At 41.1% G+C, this 16,802-nt stretch overlaps 1 pseudogene; it reads right to left on the bottom strand.

Moving 5' to 3' along the window:
- Window positions 1–631: 631 nt before the first annotated feature.
- Window positions 632–5,899, bottom strand: LOC116029784 (annotated as a pseudogene).
- Window positions 5,900–16,802: the final 10,903 nt, after the last annotated feature.

The following is a 16,802-nucleotide window of genomic DNA, read 5'->3' as shown; positions in this document are numbered from 1 at the left end:
TGAAAACAAAAAAAATACCCTACAACGTCGGCTATTTACAAATAGTCGACGTTGTAGGTAATTTGAAAACTACTAAAATACCCTACAACGTCGGCTCTTAACAAATAGCCGACGTTGTAGGTAATTGAAAACTACTAAAATACCCTACAACGTCGGCTCTTTATAAATAGCCGACGTTGTAGTTAATTTGAAAACTACTAAAATACCCTACAACGTCGGCTCTTTACAAATAGCCGACGTTGTAGGTAATTTAAAAACAAAAAAAATACCCTATAACGTCGGCTAATAAGACTAGCCGACGTTGTAGGGTAATTTTTTTTTTTAAATATTCATTTTATTTTTCTATTTACACCCAAAACCTGCTCAAATATATATAGCTATCACAATCACATTCAAAACCTGTACAATTTATATTTATCATATCAAAATTAATAAAAGCAATAAATCTCACAATTGATAATAATTAATAATACAAGTTCATCAAAAATTATCACATTACCAAAAGCAATGTATTAATCCATTCATACAAGTCATAATCTTCTCCCAAACTTTGTACCAAAAGCAATAAAAGCAATACATACATCTCACAATACTGTTTCTAATTGCTACACATCTTTCTGTTTGAGTATTGTCAGACCACTCGGTAGTTCTCAGTAACCAGCTGAGTTCTTTGCGAGAATTTGGGTGTGGCCCCACCTTTCAGCGGCAAAATGTTGGTAACCTGCATTGTTTTGTGTCCAATCATGCACATAATTCCCAGAAAGGTGATATAACTCCAAGACTAACAGTGAGGTAAAAATACAACAAAGTGGAGCAAAAATCAAATCTTCAAGTCACTAAAAGTTTTAGAAGAGCTTAAACGGGCAGATATTGGGAAAAAGGATGATGGATCAGCTGTAGGAACAACAAATTCCAGAGATCCACTACAACACACAATAGGTTCCACATTAGAAACTAAACAAGTGTAAAGGTTGTACACCATGTAGTACAAAGAAACAAGCTTCAAAATTCTGACCTGCGATTTGAGGCATCGATGAGAACTATAGACCATTCCAGAACAGAATTTCTGGAGTCATACCTGCAAATAAAGATTATTAAATTAGTAAGCAAACACACACTCTTTAAGCTCCAAGTGCAACTTGGTCATGCAAACATGAAGCATCTGCAAATATTTAATTACGAGAAACCTAAGGTACAAACAGATATTAGTATAAAAGACTTAAGTTCAACGTTTTCTGCTACTCATTACAGGGACTTGATCCGTGGATTCCCTTGTCTTAATCTTCAAACGTGTGGTAAGATGTACTACTATCTGGTGGTTATTTGCTATTTTTTTCACATGAATGTCAATTATGTATAATAGTGTGAACTTTGTTAAAGCCTCACCTCCAATCCCCATCAATCTGTTGTATGTTTGGGGCCTCTCTGAGAGCTGGAAGAGGCACAGAAACTAAAACATTCTGAAGATCAATGTTTGCTGGAGTTTCATACTCAATGTTGACATAGGTTTCGTTTCCAGAAACTGAAGGCCAACAGTTAACTAAAATAGCAAGATTGAAGCCATCGATTAGAAAGGTAAGCAGAACCAATAATAGATAGCAAAGACAGACAGAGTGCGTTAGGATTTAGACTGATATTTATGATTAGTTAGGGTTATACTGATGATGTAATGTGTGTTAGATTATACTCCATATAAACGTCAAAGTTGATATGTATTGAAACCCTATATTGAAAATGCCTCTCCAGCTTCATGTATTTCAGTATTTGTGAGGACAACTTTCTTAACAGCAATTCAATCAAAGAGCAAGAAGACCAGTAAATAAAGCTTACGTGTCAATGGCAGAATTGACTCGTCTGTTGATTGCATTCTCCATTTCAACAGACCAACACCATCACCAGATTGGCCAGCGGGAAAAGGCCTATTTGAATCTTTGAGGCCAAGAATATTTTCATTGGAAAACAATTCCTTGTTGACTTTTGGATGTGTCTTGAAAAGGATTGCTGGATTATCGCTCGTCTCAATCTGAAAGTTGCACAAAGCAATAATAATGATGACAACAACAATAATTGTCGTTAATAAGTTGCAAAGAACAAGTTTTGAACTATCAAGCATCAAGAATGGGGCAATTAAGATAAGTTGCAAAGTAAAAAAATTGGACTAACAAGTGTCAAGAATACGGCAGTATCATTCTTAATTACTCGTGTAAAATATACAAGTCATTCTGATTACTGAAATACTGAATGATAGTGACTAAACTTCTAAGTAAACTATCTAGCATCAACCACAGGTTGCTTTTATGAATCTTAATTACCTTAATAGAAAATTTATTTTTTAAAAAGATGATACAAGTAAGCATTGCTTAATAATTATGACCCACCTCAGGTTCACTTTCCCCACACTTTCAGAGCCTTTATTCAAGTCAAATGCTATTGAAAATTTGAAATAGTTACAATAGGTTGCGATTACATCTAGACCCAGATGTATAACAGTAAACTCTAATTTCTTCAAAGTTCCCTCTACAAGAGAAAGGACTAGACTGACTCCCTGAATCACCAATCAGATAGTTTATCACTCCCATTTCAAAGCAAAGCAGCCAACTACAACTATAAAAAGTAAAAACCAATATTGACATACTTAATGATTTGTTTTTATTGAAATAATACAAGTGACAAAAGCTTTTAATCAGATACAAAAGACTAAAGAATACAAGTGACAATAATTTTTCATCAAAAGTGGAATGGGTGGAAGACAATTTCTAGTTGGAGGTGGGTTAAAGACTAAAGAGGACCACTTTTTCTTGTGCTCTTGATGGGAGATGTGAAGGATTAGTTGACAAAAACAAGACTATTGAAGCTAAACTATGAAGATGGAGCAAAAAAAATAGAACTATGACACAAGTAATATGCGTTATTCAACTTCCAATTTGGTCCAAAAAAATTCGAATTATTTTTGGAATCGTGGCAGTGGATTTGTTTCTGCTTGGAATTACAAATGCAATGGAGCAAAAAAAAATAAATAATAAATAAAAATCAAATACATACCAGATTTCCACCAGGCAGTGCGGCGTGCACCGGCAAGGAGGGAGCCGAGCGTGCGGCGTGCGGCGGCCACTCCGGAGGACCCCTGGCGTGCGGTTGCGACGGGCGTCCTTCTGCGCTGGTCGAGGGCGATCGAGGACGGCTATGTTGTGTGTTGTAGGCGACGCGATGTATGTGATACGATGTTAATAGGTTTGACTACGAGCGACTTAATTCATAACCCTACAACGTCGGTTACTTATAGTAACCGACGTTGTAGGTTCAAAAAAATTAAAACGGCGCAATACGACGTCGGCTATATCACTAGCCGATGTCGTATCATAGGCCGAATGCTATTATGTGCGATACGACGTCTGCTATTCTTCTAGCTGACGTCGTTTCGAGCCGTAGTATAATGTATACCCTTTAACGTCGGTTATTAGTAAATAACCGACGTTAAAGGGTTTTTATTTATTTTTAATTAATTAATTAACCTTTAACGTCGGCTAAACGTTAAATACCCGACGTTGTATGTGATTTCTGTAGTAGTGTCATAAAAAGACTCTTGTATATATAGTGGGGCAAATGTTCATTCCCAATCAATGTGGGACAAAAGCTACATAAGCCTTCTTCCTCACCCAAATTCCATCTCAAATGGGTTTACTTTAAGAATCAATTTCTCATTCACCCATTATCCATTTTGAGCATATAATATATTGATCTCTTCGTCTAACTATGAAGAACCCTAATCCACTTTGATCCGACCCAAATCGGAAGTGGACCCCACATATATTTATACCACAAAATGGCCACTTAAAATGTCATTTTTAATGCAATTTTCCAACAATACACAGTGAAATCTCTCATTGTTACTAAACATTCATACTAGAAATAAACAAATTAGGGAGAACAAATTAAATATTGTTGTCCAAAACTTTGATTCTTTAGAGATGCTTCTATTTGAATCCAGTGATCATATGGAAACCCGATTTACTAATATCTGGAAAATTATCTGTTATGCCGAAACACTATACTCATCAAAAAATCAATTCCAATACATTACATGATCTACCAAAGGAGTGGCTATCTAAAGTGGACAATTAATTTTAACATATATAATTTCTTAGTGGTGGATTAAAATTGTAGCTTTACACATATATGTATAGTTAATAAACTAATAATATACCTAACTATCAATACTTATCATTCTCATTATATTTATTCATAATTTAATTAAAATTAAAATTTATTGCATAGTATATGAGAAGTTTCTTACACTATGCATTAATTATACACATACATTTATAGAAAATTTGTAATTTATGCCCCTTAAAAGTATGTCAATTATCAATGTCACCCCTAAATTATTAGTGGTGTAAATACTGTCCATCAATTTTCAAAACGGTGACCTATATTGCCTCTCCCCTAATAGGAAGAAGGAGAAACATTGTTGTCGGTAGAAGGAGAACAAACGAAGAAAAAAAATTGAAGGAAAAAAAAGAAGCGTGGTCTTCGAATAGAAAAAAAAAACACGAATAATCACATTTACACCACTAATAATTCAAGGGAGGGGCAATATATGTCACGTTTTAAAAATTGTGAGACAACATTTACACCACTAATATAATTCATGAGTGACATTGATAATTGGCATATTTGTGAGGGGCATAAATTAAAATTTTTCTACATTTATTTTATTTTTAGATAATTATAACTTTGTATTTATGTATTGATCATATTTTTTTATTTGGTTGTCATTTTTGAAATTTTACTAAATATGTATATAAATAATTTATATATAAAAAAAAATAAATGATGCCTACTTAAGAGCAACTCCAACCCACCATACACCAAAACACCAAATTTCTCCACAAAATGTCACATCAAAAGAAATATTCCCAGCATATTCTCACACCAAAGTTTATTCATCTCCAACACATTTACACCAAAACACCAAATTTCTACACTAAAATAATTTGATTTCTCAATTATTAGTTCAAATTTAATTAGTTTAATATAATTTACTTCGAACTTAATTTGTTTAATATAAAATATAACTTGTGATATAAATAATAATTTTATTAACATTAATTTTTTTGAACATTAATAATTTTAAAAAATCAAATTTAATAATATTTTTAAAAATTTAGTTTATTCCATAATAATAATATAGCATAAAACATCTAATACATTTAATTATCGGAATTACTATATCGTTCCCACAAATGCTCAATCAATGCATTACGGAGTACATAATCAGCTTCTTTATCTTTAATTTGTCTATGTCGAGCAAGAAATTCTTGAAATATAATAACTTATGTCTTATGAAAGAAAGGATGGGATGATGTCTTACTGTCATAGCCTAACTTGTTGATTGCCTGCACAAATCTCTGATGCATCTCATGGTTCCAGCTCAACCTCGACTTCTTTTTAGTCTCACAACCACTTTCCTCATTATGTTTCTCTCTCAGCTCTTTCATGTCCTTTATATCTGAAAAGTTCACAATGTATGATGAAACATTGTAGTCCTGGCCTCTGGTGTCAAATTTAAAATAATTAAGAACTAACATCTATCAAACAAAGACAATAACCTAAGACGGCTACTTGATAAGTGCAGTCCGACAATGAGGGAATGGCGCCAAGGTCTTCTCACTCTCAACTTCTCAGCTTTAGTGACTACTATTGTTGGGCAGTCTAGGTCAGAATTAGATTCGTCCATTTCTTCCTCCTCCGATGCAATCTCTTCTGTTGATTCATTCTCTCGAGGTTGATAACTGTTTGGGCCACACAGTGAATGCCTATATGGGTCTGGTGGCGCAAAGGAGGGCACATGCAGCCGTTTCGCTGTCGACGCAAGAGGCGTCTCTTGGACTACATCCATCACCAAGGTGTTTCTGTGGCCTTTCGGCGATCTTTCATCCCATTTAGTCTTCTTGATACTTCTTTCTAGTAAATTTTGTTTTTACGGGGATAGGCCGCTTCTCACTGGTGATTCAGTTTCCTAAAGCATTTTCATCTGATAGGGAATATCTTGGGTCAAACTCTTCAATCTTTTGCTAATGTTGCAGTTTACTTTATTATATTTAAATTACATCTCGGAACAAAAACAATGTAAGTCCAAATTGAACTATTGGACAGGTTCCTATTGATGGATAAATACTACCCGAGCCTATCACGGGTCAACCCGGAGCAGGAGCACGGGGCCGACCCGGGCCTAGTCGAGGACGGGCCCACCCAACTGGGGCGTCTCAGGCCTAGGTCGACCCCTCGAAGTCGCCTAGCCGACCTCATGGGCCAACCCCGGCCTCGTGGACCGACCCCGGAGGTTGTCTTGGCCGAGCTCCGTGCTCGGCCACAGCCTTGGGTCCTAGCTTGACGTGGTCTTCCCAACGCAGGACGCGGTCCAAGGCCGTTAGAGAGTTTCTCTCTAGGTGGTTCGGCCTAAAATTAGTATAAAAACATGTGATCTTGTATCCTTAAGAAATCTTCATCTACTTTTGTCCTAACAACATTCTTGTCTTATTATTGCACAATCATTATCTTGTAATAGCATTATCTGTTATTCAATACATAATTAACTCTATGGTATACTTTGATCCAATACTTGTCATACCCCCTATAATCTTATCGGGTTTTGTGATTCAGGCTACTCGGGTTAATTAAATCCATCATTGGTGCTTTCATTAAGAGCTCGACGTACAAGCTCAAGCGTGCTATTCCTTTTCCACTAGTTATGGCAAGGTCCGGATCTCACTCTAACAATTCCCACGGCTCGCGTGGCAATCATGTTCACTCCCGTACTAACGATCCTAACGGGACGGCGAGTCGTCAAACCCTGCCCGTGAGGTTGACTGGCGACCTTAGGGATGTGATCAACAAGCTACCACTGTGTTAACGTAGATCTTGGATGGACTCCAAGGGAGCCTCGCAGCTCTCCCACCCAATCTGTCATGGCGTGGGGAGGGTCCAAGCACCCGCGGATCTCGCACACCCGAACGTCACTAGACGGGGAGGTAAATTCACCTCGGCCCTCAACAAGGAGAGTGATAAGCTCCCAAGAATCCTATATATTTGAGTATAAATAAAGGTGATTGATAGCATTTTAGCATCCTTATGTGATAATCTTATGGTATTTTGTGCTTTAAATTCGTTAACCGCACACAAAGCTACCTTTGGTACAAATTGAGACATTTCAGAGGTCCCGAGAGCCGTTAAGAACAAGGAATGAGCAAACTGAGCAAGACAGGAGCCCCGTGTTGGTCCCAAGGGGATGGGGTACAAGTCTAGAGGGGGGGGGGGTGAATAGACTTGTATAAGATTTTGCAAATCTTTTCAACCTCTCGTGTGTATTGAACTTAGGATGTTTAGGTTCGATACCTCACGAGGTGAAGACAAAGTTTTATGCGCAGCGGAAATGTTATCCCCTTTTAGTTAGCACGAGTTTAAGTTAGTTCGAGAAGTGCGTTTATATGCAGTGCAATCGAGAGGTTAGCGAGAGATAAAAACAGTAAGTAAATGCAAGAGAGATTTTTAAGTGGTTCGGCCAACCCGCCTACGTTCACTCTTCTTCCAGAAACTCCCTGGAAGGATTGCACTAAAAACTTCCCTTATTTAGTACAATATCGAGCGCTTGAGCTTTGATCACGAAGCCCGCCTCAAGCCTCAGGTTTTTCGCCCCGCTTCTTGTTACTCCACCTCTCGAGCACTTGACCTTTGATCACCAAGCCCGCGTCAAGCCTCAGGATCTTCACAAGACAGCTCCCAGGTTACTCCGCCTCTCCAAGGTCTTTCTCCCCGCTTCCAGCTACTCCACCTCTCGAGCACTTGACCTTTGATCACCAAGCCCGCGTCAAGCCTCAGGATCTTCACAAGACAGCTCCCAGGTTACTCCGCCTCTCCAAGGTCTTTCTCCCCGCTTCCAGCTACTCCACCTCTCGAGCACTTGACCTTTGATCACCAAGCCCGCGTCAAGCCTCAGGTTTCTTTCACTCGGACAGCTGCCAGGTTACTCCACCTCTCTTGCTTAATCCAAAGCAAGGTGTTTTTGGTTGTCACAGTTGAATGTAACAGACTCCAATCTGACCACAAGCTATCGTTGAATCAACTTTGTTGTAGAGCAGCTTCGGTCACCTTCTGGATGTATAACAGTTTAAGCTTTGTAACTCTCTTGAAACACTAAGATGTGTTTTCTCGCTATTTTGAATATCAGGATGATATTCCAAGTTAACCACTTGCACTTTGAATGTTTTAGACAGACACTTCTTAAGAATTTCGAACCCCTTCGCTTCTCTTTTCTTTTTCATGTCTTTACGTCCTTATATATGAGAGTAGAGGAATAATTCCGTTGGAGGGAAAATTATTCCGTTTGAAATTTGTCTCCCATGCTGATCATGGGTCTTGCATATTTTCAGCATATTTCATGGAGTGGTGATCTTGTAACTTGAACCTCTTTGTCTTGTAGTGACTGTTCCATAGTTCACTTTTCTTGAGTCCATGCTCCACTTTCGTCTTTTGGTAAAAGTTACTCTTTTTATATTCCCATTATTCCTTGTTTGTAGGGAATCAGACCACTTCAGCATTGGTGCATCTTTTGACCGTTTGTGGTGGAAATCTGACGTGTCATCCATTTCCGCCCATTTTGAAATCTTCACGTTCGGCACCTCTTCATTATTCCATTTCCATGATATTCTTCTTCTCCAGACTTTAAGTATGACCGTCATTCAGCTTTGTTGGAGAATTGTTAGTGTATCGAGACCAAGGTTGATATCTTGATCGCTTGATGTCTCGAACTCAAATATCGAGAGGTCTATCTCTCGAACTCTGTTTATGTCTCGAACTGGATAACTGTATCGAGAGGTCCTACCTCTCGAACTCTGCTTATGTCTCGAGACTTAGTTGATGTCTCGCAGACCCTTATTCCTCCAGTGTTGTCCCATGCTTTCTTCTGATCTGTCTATATGATTACAACACACGAGACTTCTAAGATGTTCAAACAAATTTCCCTCAAGCTTAAATATTTTCCGAGTTGAGCTCAAAGTTACTCGGTTGTATTTTCGCTCTTGGTTTACTTGTCGAACTTACAGCGTTTTTGCCTATGCATCGAGACTTGGGGATTTCTACTTAACAGTTGGTATCATCAAAACCTATTACATGATGTTCCTAACAATTTCCCCCTTTTTGATGATGCCAACACTTATACTTACTCTATGTGGCTGATTTGATAGAAAGAATTAACAAGGATTTTATTTTTCAGCGCATATGGTAAGTTTGACAACATACTCTACTAAACTATGAATAATATAACTCACGCAACACCCCCAGCAAAAGATATATATGATTATAAGAAGGGAATGTTTACAAAGTAGAGTTTAGTAGACAGGATTGAAAGAAATAAGACCAAGAACAACATAGATATCAATACATTGAACTGAGATGGAGTTTGGACCACGAGAGCTTACTTCTTGTTGGCTTTCCTTTTCTTGTTAATGGCTTCTCGTGTCTTGATGGGGTCTTTCGGATTTACCAGGCTTAAGTATTCTTCTGTGACGTCTAGATGCTTGTAGTTCCTGTAGGCTTCCCCCACGAACTCACCATCAATTACTCCATCTTTCCACCAGGCAATGCATTCTTCTGGAGACATATTGCTGTGTGTAGATATCCCAGTGATTTTCAGAAGCTTGAATATCTCCAGAGTCAGAATTTGTTCAGTGTCTTCTCTGTTCCCAAACTTAAAGTTTGTCATGAGAAGATCTATCTTCCTTTCTTCTTCTGACTGTCGTTCTTGTCTTTTTCTTCTTCTTTCTCTGTCCTCTTCTCTCCTTTTCTCCATTTCCAGTGTACGCTGGACCCTTAGGTTTTCTGCCTGTTTAGCATCCTCCACTGCTTTGCTCATGATTCTTGGTATTTTTGGAGGTGGTCCAGCTGGTTCGCTTGCTGCCCTTTTCTTGCCCGTTGTTTCCCCCTTCTTTTTCTCTTTCTTTTCCCCCTTGTTGGCATCATCAGCACGGGAGAGGAGGGTGGACATACCTTCGAAGATTGCTTGAAGTTGGGCAGGCACTTGGTTCGACAGGTCATCGAGTATGGCCTTCATCACATCCTGTCGAAGTTCACTGGAACATTGGAAGGCTCGAAGCTCTGCTCGCATCTCGGCTAATTCAGCCCTCGCTCTTGCAGCCTCTGCTCGAGCTACAGCGGCTTCATCAGTGGCTTTCCGTGCTGCATCCTCAGCCCATATCGCCTGTTCGAGAAGTTCGGCATGACGGCCTTGGGATTCACTTGTGCCAGCAGCAGGCATCGCAGCATTGCGGACCACAGCGAGTATTCTTTCGAGCTGAGCCATCTTCTGAGATTGATCAGCCATGAATTGACGCACTTCGCCAATGAAGACTTCTTCGGCCTGTTGATCATAGTCAGAAGTAGGAGATGAGGATCGAGATGTACCTTTCGTCGGAGGGGACTTGGGTGCTTCCAGATTTCCACCCATGACTTGCAATTGCGAGTCCACCTCTCGATTTAACGTCTGAGGATCCACAGGGACACAAGGTTCAGAGCTCGAAGGTAGCTCCATTTCAGGTGCTTCCCGATTTCCACCTGAGGGATGGATCACTTCTTGCTCCTCACCTCTCGAACCTGGAGCCTCAGCTTCAGCAACTGTGGTGATAGGGTCAGCCAGAGAGTGTTCTTCGGTATTGGATGCTTCCCTATTTTCATCCAATAGTGGTTCCCCCTCAGCATCACCTCTCGAACCAGTGCTGGGAACTTTGTCATCTGCTGGTGAGGTTGGAGACGTAGTGTCGACAGGTGCTTCCGGGTTTCCACCTTCGATGGTATCATCAGTACTCCTCGAACCAGCAGGACTTGGGGCATTCTGCTCATGTTGCTCATTTGACTGCATTTCAGTCTGCTCTGATGAGTCTGGGATGATAATTATTTCAGGAGCAGTAGGAAAACCCGGCAGTGTGAGTAACGGAACTTCACCCTCTCGAATTGTCTGTGCTTCATCAGTAGTGGTCGAGGGTGTGGACTCAGGTGGTGGCAAAAGTAGAACGGTGTTAGGTGCCACTTGAAGTGCTTCAGAGGTCTCGGATTCACCTCTCGAAACTTCTACCTGTTCGTCCAGAGCAGAGTTGCTGACTTGGGACAGTGGGATTGCGGCTGTTGCAATATCATCGTGAGCAACCCCAGAGGTCTCTCCTGGCCCTCTCGTGAACTCAACGTTCTGTCCCAAGGAGATGGCAGTGGCGAGCCTGATATCTTCTCGAAATCGTGCTTCTGTTTCAGGATCTTCTTCAGGCTCAGCTTCAACTTCTGGTGCTTCAACTGCTATGCTCTTTCCTTTATCAGTTCTTTCACTGTTCAGCTTCATTACTCGTGTTTCGTGGGCAAGATCCATCAGTTGTTGAGCTGGGATCTCGGAGATGCCCAACCACTGGAGTGCAAACTGCTCTTCTGCCTCCATTTCAGCTGCTTGACTCATCAATTGAGTGAAAGAACTGGTTCTCCAGTTGATCCACCTGATCACCCTGGAGAAGTCATCAAGAGTGGGTGCTTCCACTGCCAACTGAGTGGAAGCTTCTTCATATAAGTCATCCCGCCCATCAGAGATGATTTCAGTAGCAGAGATTGCTTCGTCTATCTGAGCTGTGATCTCTCGACTCTGCTCCAAGAGATCATCTTCCACCCTGACTGTGTAGTCTGTCTCTCGAACCATCTCACATGGTTCTTCTGCATCTCCTTGTACTGGATCACTGATCCCAGTACCTTCAACCTCTCGAGCCATCTCTCGAGATAAACCAACAGAGTCACCCGTACCCTCAGCAGTAATATCATCATTAACACACAAATCTCTTGACAGGGACCTGGTAGGGGGCACTCTCTCAACCTCAGTGGCCAGTGTAGCCTGAGGTTCCCCCTGGGCTTGTGCCCTGTCCTCGAAGGGTACTTGTATTACTGACGGTGTCACCTCTCGAACCTGGGTGACAGCAATATTTTTGGCCTTTTTGGCCCTCAAAGCAACTCTCTGAATCAGAGCATCCAAAGGCTCATCATCAGAGTCCTTTTCCTTGGCTTGGGCTTTCCTTTTGCCCCTTCCTTTTGGCTGTGAGGGAGAAGGTGCAGCCTTAACACCTTTAGTTTTGGGGACTAGAGATTTCGTCCTACCCATATAGGTATTTCGATGAATCTCTTTTCCCTCCCTCAGTTCGAAGCCCTTCAGGCTTAAGAGAAATTGCACAACAAAGCCGAAACCAACCTTTTTACTGATCGACAGGTTGGCGTTGGAGACTGAGCGCATCACTTGCTGTTGGAGGAAGTTGAAAATAATATGTGCCCAGTCCAGCTTGTTGTTGTTCCAGATGGCANAGACTGAGCGCATCACTTGCTGTTGGAGGAAGTTGAAGATAATATGTGCCCAGTCCAGCTTGTTGTTGTTCCAAATGGCATGGAGGATTTTGAGGAGGTCTAGACTAACCTCGTCAGTTCCGGACACCTTGCCGAGCACAAACTTCATGATTAGGTCGGCAGCGAGAGCAAACCTCTCCTTTAGGTGGTACTTGCGGAGGGCAGAGGATGCTCTGGGTGGTGTAGTCGCTAGTCGGATTTTCTCCCAGAAAGCTTGCTTGTCCAAGTCGTAATCCGATAGATGCTTGACTGCTTCCTCCGATGACGCGAAATCAAATGCCGCTCTAAGGTCACCTACAGATGTTGTGATGGGAAAATCATTAAAGCGGCTTTCGATTTTACCCTACGTGACCTTGGCATTTGCGAACCATTCTGTGAAGTCGAGGGGGTGAACGGTCCCGTAGTCGTGCGTCATGTATTTCATCAGTCCTGCTTTCTCAAACTTCTTCAGGACTTTTTCCGCCATTTTTGGATTAGGGGAGTTGGTGATGAAGCCATTTCTGTCAAGGATACTCCCCGCCTTGACTTGTTTGATCTGAGAGCGAATGTGTAGCAACTCCCTCTGATATGCGTCGGAGGATGAGGTTGATGTAGAGGATTCGGACGCCATTGATGAAGGTTAGATGTTTTGGAGGGAATGTGTACTGCGTTTAGGATTTGGGGATTTTGGGTAAACGGTTTTAGCTTGAATCCGGGTAAAGAAGAAGGATTTGGCTTTTATATCATGTGGATTCGGGTTGGATATATGGGTAGGGTAGAATATTTGATCCGAGAAAAGATACCGGTTAATTTCAAAGAAGTAAAAGGTCAGAAATACCCTTTATAACGGTTATGTATGTAATGTATGGTAAGGATATTTTGGTAAAGTATAATGCGGTTTTTGGATAGTGGGATATAATGAGATGTTTATACAGGCATGCTCCCATTAATCAAGATAATGCCCTTAAGTGCGGAAAACCGTCAGTAACCGATGACCACGTGGCTAGCATTAATATCCAAAGTTAGCCGTTTCCCCTCATATATCAGATTCACCTCTCGAAGGTGAATTGTCTTCCACATGAGTTTAAGGATCTTCCCCCTGAGTGATTGATCCCTAAACCTCCTTATTCCTCCGTCTTGATCTGGTTAAGGATCTTCCCCCTGAGTGATTGATCCCTAACCCTCCTTATTCCTCCGTTCAGAGATATCAGTTTGTCATCTTTCGAAGTGACCTCTCGAACTACCCTTCTTCGAGACATAACGTATATAGACAAACTGATCGGGTGACCTCTCGAACTACCTTTCGAACACAGATTGCGAGAGAAACAAGTTTGATTCATCTAAAAGATATCACTTGGAACATATCCTTAAGTTCATTTAGTGATTTCCAGATATATTACATATGAATCAATATCCTATTAGATTCCTTAGAAACTTTTGTTTGGCCTTGGTCAGCCTAATAGGAATCTATCGTTAAAGCAGGAACTAGCCATCTAAAGTCCTATTTGTCTAATAACAGAACTAGGGGTGGCTATTCCCTTTTCTTGTTCTTCTCTCCGGAGCTGCTTACTATAGTTGAGAGTGACCATCTTCATCGCTAATCCTTTTAAGATCTTTGGATTAGGTATGATCACCCCTGTGACTGCTGCTGACCTCAGAAAGTCCCATCTGGTCTTCCTCTCCATTTCCCTTGGTTCTCCATTTGGTTGAGGAAGGCCCTTTTCCAGAATGTGCAGCAGTAGGAGTCCCTCTTGTGCAAGACTCTCTTCCCGATTCCAGTATCCCATCGTTGTGGATCTCCTCGTATTTGGGGATCCATTCACCTTGGATGGGAATAGGATTCTTGCTTGGATTATCAGGAAGCTCCGTAATCTGTTCACCCTTCGTTGATTCTGGATAGTTTTCTCCTTGAAAATCCTTGGACTTGACTGCCGGTTTCTTTCCTCTATAAAAGAATGGAACACCATCTTTTCCTTTCTTTTTCTCCATGGGAAGTTGATGGTTTGATCTTCTGAAAGAAACCCTCCCTTTTATAGCCCAATACGGTTATCACTTTTGAGTCACGGGATGTAATATGAATGACCATTCAATGCTTGTGTAACTCCAAAGCTGCCATAAAGTTGATGAAACTGCCCCTCACATGCGAAACAGTTCATGGCACTAAATACAAGAAGATAAGATTTGACCATTCATCCCAATTCTATCATTCCCAATTCTAACCTTAGTTGAGAGAATCTATTTTCACATAACGCTTTTGTGAAAATATCTGCTAGTTGCTCCTCCGTTGCAACATATTCCAAAATAATGTCCTTCCTCTCAACATGGTCTCGGATGAAGTGATACTTAATATCAATATGCTTTGTTCTAGAATGTAACACTGGATTGTGGGTGATGGCAATAGCACTTGTATTGTCACACATGATCTTAACCTCCTTATACTCAACCCCATAATCCAGTAATTGTTGCTTCATCCATAAAACCTGAGCACAGCAACTTCCAGCTGCTACATACTCTGCCTCAGCGGTGCTTGTAGCTATTGAATGCTGTTTCTTGCTAAACCATGAGACAAGTCTTCCACCTAGAAACTGACATGTCCCTGATGTGCTTTTTCGATCTATCTTACAGCCGGCAAAGTCCGCATCTGAGTAACCCATAAGTTCGAAAGATCCACCTCTCGAATACCAAAGTCCAACACTTTGCGTACCTTTGAGATATCTAAGAATCTTTTTAGATGCATTTAAGTGGCTTTCCTTAGGACTTGCCTGAAACCTAGCACATACACCTACTGCAAAGGATATATCTGGTCTACTAGCAGTTAAATAGAGAAGAGATCCGATGATACCTCGATAAGTTGTCTGATCGACCTCTCGACCTTCACTGTCGACATCGATACGTAGAGAGGTTCCCATGGGTACTTTGACTGAGGATTTCCCTTCTATATTGTATTTACTGAGCAGATCCTTGGTGTATTTCTCCTGATTGATGAAGATACCTTCCTTAAGCTGTCTCACTTGTAATCCAAGGAAGTAGTTTAGTTCTCCCATCATGCTCATCTCGAACTTCCCTTTCATCAACCTGGAGAACTTCTCGCACAAGTCTGGATTGGTGCTTCCAAAAATGATATCGTCCACATAGATTTGCACCAATAAGATGTGATCCCCGTCCTTAATTCTAAACAATGTTTTGTCCACTAGGCCTTTGGTGAACCCACACTGAAGTAGAAAAGAGGATAAGGTATCATACCAAGCTCTCGGAGCTTGTTTTAAGCCGTAAAGTGCCTTCTTTAATTTGTATACTTTGTCAGCTCCCACGTCCTTCAAGAAACCCGGAGGTTGTTCAACGTACACCTCTTCTTCGAGAAGTCCGTTCAGAAAAGCGCTCTTGACATCCATTTGATATACCTTAAAATCTTTGAAGGCGGCATATGCGAGAAAGATGCGTATGGCTTCGAGACGTGCCACTGGAGCGAAGGTTTCATCAAAATCTATTCCTTCCTCCTGACAATAGCCTTTGGCAACAAGTCTGGCCTTGTTCCTAACAATAACTCCATCCTCATTCATCTTGTTTCTGAAAACCCACTTTGTACCAATGACATTCTGATGATGAGGTCTCGGAACTAGTTCCCAAACATCGTTCCGTTCAAACTGATGGAGTTCCTCTTGCATGGCTTGCACCCAATCTGGATCACATAGAGCCTCTTCGATCACCTTAGGCTCTATTTGAGATAGAAAGCAAGCAAACATGCTTTCTCTGTATGCTGATCTGGTTTGAACTCTGTCACGTACATCTCCAATCACTTGATCAGCAGGGTGACTCTTCAGCCATCTTAGGTTGGGTTGTGGCTCCTCAGTTGATGCTTCCGTTGAAGATTGAGATGTGGGTTGAACATCTATGATCTGGATTTGATCAACTGAGTCAGGAGCTTTCTTCTTGGTAGACTCTTCATCTTCTGATTCTGACTGGAGTTCCGCTACGTCTCGAATTATAGACTGCTTGTCTTCGAGAGGTAAGTTTGATCTCTCGATAGACTCTGGCTGATCTTCCTCAGCTGCTTCCGTTGTCTTTGATGGTTGATCTGTCGATGCCCTTTCATCAAAGGTGACATGTATGGACTCTTCAACCACTAAACTCCGCTTGTTGAAGACTCTGAATGCTTTGCTTGTTGATGAGTATCCTAGAAATACTCCATCATCTGCCTTTTCTTCAAAAGTTCTTCGTTGAGCCTTCCCATTGTTGTGGATATAGCATTTGCACCCGAATGTGTGGAAGTGGCTTACATTCGGTTTTCTTTCATTCCACAACTCATATGGAGTCTTTCCAACTCCTTTCACGATCAAGGACCGATTTTGGGTATAGCACGCTGTGTTGATTGCTTCTGCCCAAAATCCTTGTGATATGTTGGCTTG

This window comes from Ipomoea triloba, chromosome 9 (genome assembly GCF_003576645.1).
Source record: "Ipomoea triloba cultivar NCNSP0323 chromosome 9, ASM357664v1".
Lineage (NCBI taxonomy): Eukaryota > Viridiplantae > Streptophyta > Magnoliopsida > Solanales > Convolvulaceae > Ipomoea > Ipomoea triloba.
This window is presented reverse-complemented; position numbering and strand designations above follow the sequence as displayed.